We start from the raw sequence: 7,646 nt of genomic DNA on the forward strand, positions 1-7,646 counted from the left end.
TTTAAAAAGAAAAAAACCATATGTGCAGTGTGGTTACCATCATTTAATAAATGAACCATAGGCTTACTCAGACAGAGAAAAGGAAATTGAAGGAAGAGCCACCATATGTGAACAATGGTGGTGACATGATGGGTGATCTTTTTTCCCTCCTAGTTTTCTGAATTTGTCACATTGTCCTTAACTGTTTTTTTGGGAAAGACATCCAGTGATAAAAATGGATAAAATGAATCCAACTCACTGTTATCAAGTCAATTCCAACTCATCGTGACCCTCTGTGACAAGGTAGAGCTGCCCCTGTGGCTTTCTAAGACTGCAACTATGGGAGCAGAGAGCCTCATCTGTCTCCAATGGAGTAGCTAGTGGTTTCGAACTGCCAACCTGTGGTTAGCATCCCAACCAGGTCTAATGAATCTATAGGTTTATATGAGGCTTTCAGGTTGGTGGAGAGGCTGAGAAGGAGGCTCAGAAGGCATGTGTTTGTACCTCTCTCTAAGAACAAAAGAGCCTGCCTGAGTAGGGTAGGTGGTTGGTGCTTAACTTCCATCTTAGAGGTGAGAAGTTCCAACTCTCCAGGTGGTGCTATGCCAGGAAGCTTGGTGATCTGCCTCTGTAAAGAGCCCCAAACCCAAACTCGCTGCCATTGAGTCGATTCCGACTCACAGTGACGCTCCAGGACAGGATAGACCTGCCCACGTGGGTTTCTGAGACGGTGCCTCTTTCCGGGGGAGCCCCGCTGGCACACTCGTTGGGCTGCTAATTGCAAAGTGGATGGGTGGCAGCTGAGTCGTATCTGATAGAAGATGGGCCTCCTAGATCTGAAGGCTCGGAAAACACTGGGGTTGCAACAGCGGCGTGAAGGGCACCGGGATCCTGAAGCTGACTGGAGACTCGCAGCGTTTTGCTCGGTGGAACTTGGGCTTCCCATGGGCTGGCATTCACTGGACAGCTGGGAGCAGCAGCCTCCGCAGCGAACCCAGACCTCTCCTTACCGAGAAACCGCCCCCTCTATACCCTTCTTGCTCTCCTTTTATTCACGACTCACTCTTTCTCCAGATACTTACTGGACTCTTGATCTGGAGCTAGGTGCCGAACAAACAAGTGGTGTCCCTTATCTTAAATCTTCGTACATCCCTGTGAGGGGCACCGCTCCTCCCATTTTTCCAGTGAGGAAAATGGGGCTCCCCTATGGGCAGGCCTGGCCCACAAGGATTGACACCTGGCTAGGTCTGTGTGCCTCTAAGACTTAGTCATGGTTGGGCATTTCCATGAGTGACACAACATGGACAAACGTCTAAAGGTGTGTGTGTCTGTGGACTTAGAGGAAATCCGAGGATCTTGGAGATCAGCTCGGGGAGTCATGGATGGTGGCCGAGGAGAGCCCACTCGGAGCCCTGCGATTGACTTGAGATGGTAGACAAGAAGATGGGCAAGCCTGGATTGAAGGGGTGGAGGCGTGAGAGTGTTAGGCAAAGTTGGCACTGAATCATGCTGATAATGACAACAAGAGTGAAGGCTTTATTGTGTTAGGTGCCAGTCAGTGTTCTGAGCACTTGGCAAACATTAGTTTACCGAATGAACCACTGAGCCATCCCTGTTTTCTGGTACCAAGAGGCAAGGCCAAACTAATGTTTGTCTCAGGCCCAAGAGTCAAATATACTGAAGCGACCCGAGTCGAGATGCATGCCAAGGTGGCGAGGATCTGCCAGGAATGGAACCTGAAGGAGGGATTTGGGGAACCTTCCTAGAAAGCCATGTGACTAACACAGACCATTTGGGTTTCTTGACTGAGCTTCAGTGGGCTGGCCTGAGTGTTAACTGGTGCCCCTCTTGACTGCCTGTCACCTGGATGACACCTGCCATGTGTTTATCTTAAGGTTGGGATGACACCTGCCATGTGTTTATCTTAGGGTTGGGAGCTGGGGATGGATTCATGACCTGCATGGCATAGTGAAAAGTGCCCTAACCTCTGGTCTGAAGAACCCGGATGGATCCTATTGGAGTTTCCCTTCCTTTTTCCAACAGATCCCTCGCCTCGCAGGAGATTCTGTTTCTCCCCTCTCACGAACCAGGAAGCAGATACAAATGGAACAAGGGAATGTAGCATGGTTTAAAATCAGGAAAGGTGAATCCCTTCGCCATGCTTATCTCACCTGTATGCTGACAATCACCCGAGAAGCTGAACTCTATGAAAAAGAAGATGGCTTCGGGATTGGAGGAAGGCTGAGGAACCACCTGCGATACGTAGATGACACACCTGACTTGAAGCCCTTGCTGGTGGAGATCAAGGTCTGCCGCCTTTAGCATGGATTGCAACTGATTGTGAAGAAAACCCAAATCCTCACCACTGGACCAATAGGTGACATCATGGTAAATGGAGAAAGGATTGCAGTTGTCATGGATTTTGTCTCGCTTGCCTCCACAGTCAGTGCCCATGCAAGCAGCAGTGATGTACTGCGTTGGGCAAATCTGCACATGGCCTCATTGTGTGTCAAAGAGCAAGCATGTTACTTTAAGGATGAAAATGGGCCTGATCCAGGTTATGGGATTTCTAATGGTCTCATATGCGTGGAAACGGACACTGAAGAATAAGGAAACTCCAAGAAGAAATCGATGCACTTGAGTTAAGGGGCTTGATGCACTTGAGTTAAGGTGAAGAATATTTGAAAGTACCACGGACAGCCAAAAGAACAAAGCAATCTGTCTTGGAAAAATATCAGCCAGAATGCTCTGTAGAAGTGAGGATGGCAAGACTTTGGCCATATTATCAGGAGAGCCAGTCCCTAGAAAAGGCCATCATGCTTGGTAACTAGAGAGGCAGCGAGAAGGACCCTCGGGGAGATGGACGGACACAGGGGCTACAACAATGGGCTCAGACATAGCCATTGTGACGATGGAGCAGGGCTGGGAAGTGTTTTGCTCTGTTGGGTATAGCAGAGTTGCAATCGACTCGTGGCCCCTACCAGTAACTGGGCAGCTATCTATCTTCGGGTGCTTTCAGGGTATCCCATTCCCAGGAAGGGAGCCTGCCTAGAAAGCGAATGGGAGTCAATTAGCTGCACGCAGCAGATTTGTGGCAAAGTGAATGTTTATGCCAGTCATGGTTTCTACTTCTCAGCGCCCTGGTCCATAGTCTGATAACCTTTGTCCCTCTCTCTGGTAGCAGTCCCCTCAGTAGGCTTGGTAGGATCCTGCTACCCAGACTTTCAGGATATACAAATAACGTGGGACTTCCTCCAGGCCCCAGAGGGGGGTGATCTCAGACAGCCTATCAACCCTTCTTTCTGTGACCATGCAGAAACTACGAGTCTTGCTTGGATCCACAGTCAATGTCTATGGAAGCAGCAGTTAAACCAAGGGATGCATTGGGCAAATGCAGTTCGTTTTCTTCCACTTTGCTGGATGGTGAGATGATGGGAGCGTGGTCTGACAGAGCCGAGGATGCAGCCAGCCAGAGGGGCCATATCCACGGCTAGAGTGTACACATTGTTGGACAGATGTCAGGAGGTAGAGGCATTTTCTCTGGGACCTTTGCATTTATTCGGAGAAGACTCTCCATCTCCTGCCCTAGGAGCACATGCCTGGCAGCTAGGGTTTTGGGAGCAGAGCTCAGGCAGGGCTCTCTCATGGTGCTGTGAACACATGCTCATCTTCAGCTGTCAACCTGACACTCCTGGTCTCTGCCGCGCCATCTTTCCTGAGTGTAGAGTCTCTGATGCCCTTTCTTCAGGGCGAAACCCGTTTCCTTCTGTGGAGTAAGGAGTGAAGGAGGAGACCAGAAATCTCACTAGAGTCAGGAAAATCATAGCAATTATCAACACATGGACATACTTCCATATCAGGGCTTCCTCACCACCCCCAGGTCCTTCACTCCCTTCTCAAAGCTCCCGTCCATCTCTAGCAACTCAAGGCTCAGTGGTCACCACAGCAAGGAGGTAGGATGTGGTGGGGTGGCATCCTGACTGGCCAGGGGACAAGCTGCTTCTGCTGTTAAACGTTTATAAGGTTGCCCTTGGCTCTGTCTACTGTGCATAACTGCTGCTGCCACCCCCACTCCATAGTCCCTTGGCCACAGCACAGTGGACCCGGGACCTCGACGCTAATCCGTTCTACAAGGAGTGTCCAGATGCGGTGCGGTCGAGTTCAGAATCCATTTTTTTCCATGAGAAAACACTGAAAGTGGATTAATCCATTCTCAACCAGCACGTTTTTACCCTAACCTCGCCTTTTTATACAAAACATTACACAGAAATGTCAAAGTAACTAAGTTCAAGTGAAATAGTATAATTTACATACGAAACACAACATTAAGAACGTTTTTTACAATGACAGTGTGGCCCCTACCTTAAGATGGAGGAGGATCTGGATCTGTGGACACAGATGTGGAGAGGAGGGATGGAGAGGGAGGCGATGTTGGAAAGGGGAATCCCCTTCCGACAAATCCACTGGTAGCTGCTTTTCAGGAGTTTTTTCCCCTTTCTTGGCCTTTTTTCACTAGGACCTGGCTGGCTTTCTCTCTAAAAAATCTGTCTGATGTGGTCTGCTGTTGACATTTCCTTAACTGTTTTCTAAAAGGGTTTACTAAATTATCCACAATATTGATAACATGGTTAACCAGTTCCTGATCATGATGATTCTTTTCAAAAAACTCTTCCTTAGGACCCATGTTTTTTTATCCAAAAACAGTACAAAAAGCCACAAAAACTAAGAAAATTCCAGCAAAATGCTTGGAACACAGCTGCAAAAAGGTTTAAACAATGCGTACTAACAATACCAACTAACACTGAGTGACCGAAACACAACTGCTTTTGTTTACAAAAATCACGTGCATCAGGTCAGATTCCGATGTTTTGTTCGAGGTCCGATGTAAAATTTCTCAACATTTCTGTCAAAATCCGACTATATCGAGTCCCGGGGGCGGCCAGCAGGGGGCGGGGTGTCTGCTGGACCTACTTCCTTCTTGAAAGAAGCTTCTCCAGGATTCTACAGGACACCTGGGGTCTTTCTCAGCTCATCCCTCCTCTTGCAGGTCCCTGGCTTTCAGCTGGCTCAGCTCGACCGAACTGGAGACCACTCCACCAGCTGTTCTCTCTCTTCCAAAACTTTGAAGAATTATTTTGCCTGTGTTGGATTGGGGAAGGGAAGGCGAGCTCACCTTGGGCGCATGGAAGAATTACGACCAGTTGAGATGCCAAAGCGGCAAAAGGAGTTTATTCACTAGCTCGAGCTAGGGCTTCCTCCCTCCACTGCCCAGCGCAGCGGGGACCCAGCGTCCAAAAGGGAATCAGCTCCAAGTTCTTTGTTCCCTGGACTTTTATGGGGCCAGGGACCGGGGACAGTCCAGTGTTGCTGTTCTTTAAATTTATTGGAGAAAACTTCTGGCGTCAGCGTTATCCAGTTGTGGTTGGCAAGCAGTTTCGCGCGTGTTTTCTTGATTGGTCAATCGTGGGTGGTGGTCGCTGCACCCTACTGGTCAGTCTGGGACAGGTGATGCCTTCTCTGACAGAATTACCTCAGTGTCCAGGAATCTGAAATTAGAGCTTAAGCCTGCCCCAGACTTTGGCTTTATACAGCCTGTCATGGTGCCGGTGCTGGCAGTTATAAACCAGGACCCCACACCTGCTCTAGCTTTTCTCCAGTTCTCTCGGTCCTTATGAGCTAATGTTTACTTCCTTTACTGTCATTTAAAAAATTAAGATTCTGGTCAATTCTGTATGTTCCCATGGACTTTGGGGACACATGGCCCAATCCAATTTCCATTTCTAGTTGTGTTTCTAGTCACTGGCAACCAAGATGTCTAATTGGCACACACAGGAGCTTAGCTGTGAAGGCAGGAAGGAAATGCACATGCAATGGAATGAGCTCCTTTGCCCCTATGCTCAACTCTTTTTTTCCTTGGACACTGCTTTACACCAGTTATCAACCCCCAAATCGAATCTCCTTGACCATGATTCATTCCTCCATTTGGACTATCAAGCATCCCTGGGAAGAAGCACACGATCCCATAGCATGGAGTCTCTAAATGTTTGTGGTCTCCGATGAGATGCTTCAAAAAGCGTCTGTGTGACTCTTTTGGCAAGGTCTTCCATCCTGAAGTCACCCTCACCTCCTATCCCCCTCTCCTACAGAAAAGGGTCTCACTCTCACTTCACAGAGAACATAGACCAGGACAGATTTCCTTCAGGCCCCTGTTTCTCTTTTCCCAGACTTCTCTCCCCACAGTGCTCCTTCCAACTCTTGCCGTATAGGGGTGAAAGGGTCCTCCCATCTGCATAGCTCTTCTCCTCAGAGACGGGACTTGCCACTCATTATACTTACACATTTGCAGAATTAATGAAGAAGTATAAGGTGGAATATAGGACGACTGGGAAGTTTTCGGAAACTACATTTGTCAAGTACAGGTGAGAGCAGGTGACTGAGGACTGAACCACTGTATTCCACCAGCCCTCTTCCTCCCATCTGAAGAGAGATCTCCATCTTTGGGAAACCGTTTTGCTTTCCACTCCTCTTGGGTGAGATTCACCCAACTGTGCCTGAGCGAGTTAGTCTGAGACATCATCTGGAGCAGTGTCTGGAGTACTGCCCGGGGCATCACTAGAGGTGAAAGCCTTTCAGGACACTGTTGAATGTTCCCAGGACCCACTCACCCACATCATTGCTTCTAGTTCTAAAAATAGTTCTAGAACTAGTTAAAATCTAAAGTGTGACTCATGAAGTAGCATGCTACCCTCCAAAAGAATTGCTTGATTTTCAAAACATATTTAAATAGAATCTTGGAGGGTATGTGTGTAAACGTCTATTCATGGTGCTGGATAATGGTGCAAGGACCATAAGGTTGGATCAGTTCAAATTTATTGCTATGGGCCTAATAAGCAGACGTCATTGAATGTTTCCACTGGAGAAATTAGAAAAAGCTGTAATGCTTTATTTGATTGGTTCACTGAAGCAGGAGGAATTAGGCAATGGCCTAAACTAAAGCAAGTTAAGATGACAGACCTACCGTGATGTGATGTGCTATACAGGAAGGTATTCAAGCCTTAGCAATCATCCTGGCCTTGGGTACTGAGTCATGATAGCCATAGGAGTTAAATCTACTAAATATTTGCTTGAGCCGTAGAAGGGGAAGAATTCTAGGTCAAGTGAATGACAGTCTAACTAGAACTTATTGCCAGAATATAAAATAACGGCACCTTGATTAATTCCTAAATTTAAGTCAGTTTATAGGCCCACAGCCCCTTGAAAAAAAAGGAGGCTAGGCCCCTTTACGAAAGGACCCCACTACCAAAATTTTATATTGTTAATCTTTCTCAGACTTCCCAAAGGAACTATAGTCATTGGGGAAAAGGAAGTCATCGTATTTTAGGGCAGCGCCACGACCCTTTCATACAGCTCCGAATGTGGGGACCCCAAAGCAAAAAATTCTTTTCGTTGCTACTTCATAACTGTCATTTTTCTACGGTTATGAATCGTCATGTAAATATCTGATATGCAGGATGTATTTTTATTGTTACAAATTGAACATAATTAAAGCATAGTGATGAATCACAAGACAATATGTAATTATATATTGTGAAATATTTATTTCTAATGACAAATCAATGACATTTTGTCTTGAAGCATGTGCATCACGGGAAACAGTCTTCACGCCG

This window comes from Tenrec ecaudatus, chromosome 10 (assembly GCF_050624435.1).
Source record: "Tenrec ecaudatus isolate mTenEca1 chromosome 10, mTenEca1.hap1, whole genome shotgun sequence".
Lineage (NCBI taxonomy): Eukaryota > Metazoa > Chordata > Mammalia > Afrosoricida > Tenrecidae > Tenrec > Tenrec ecaudatus.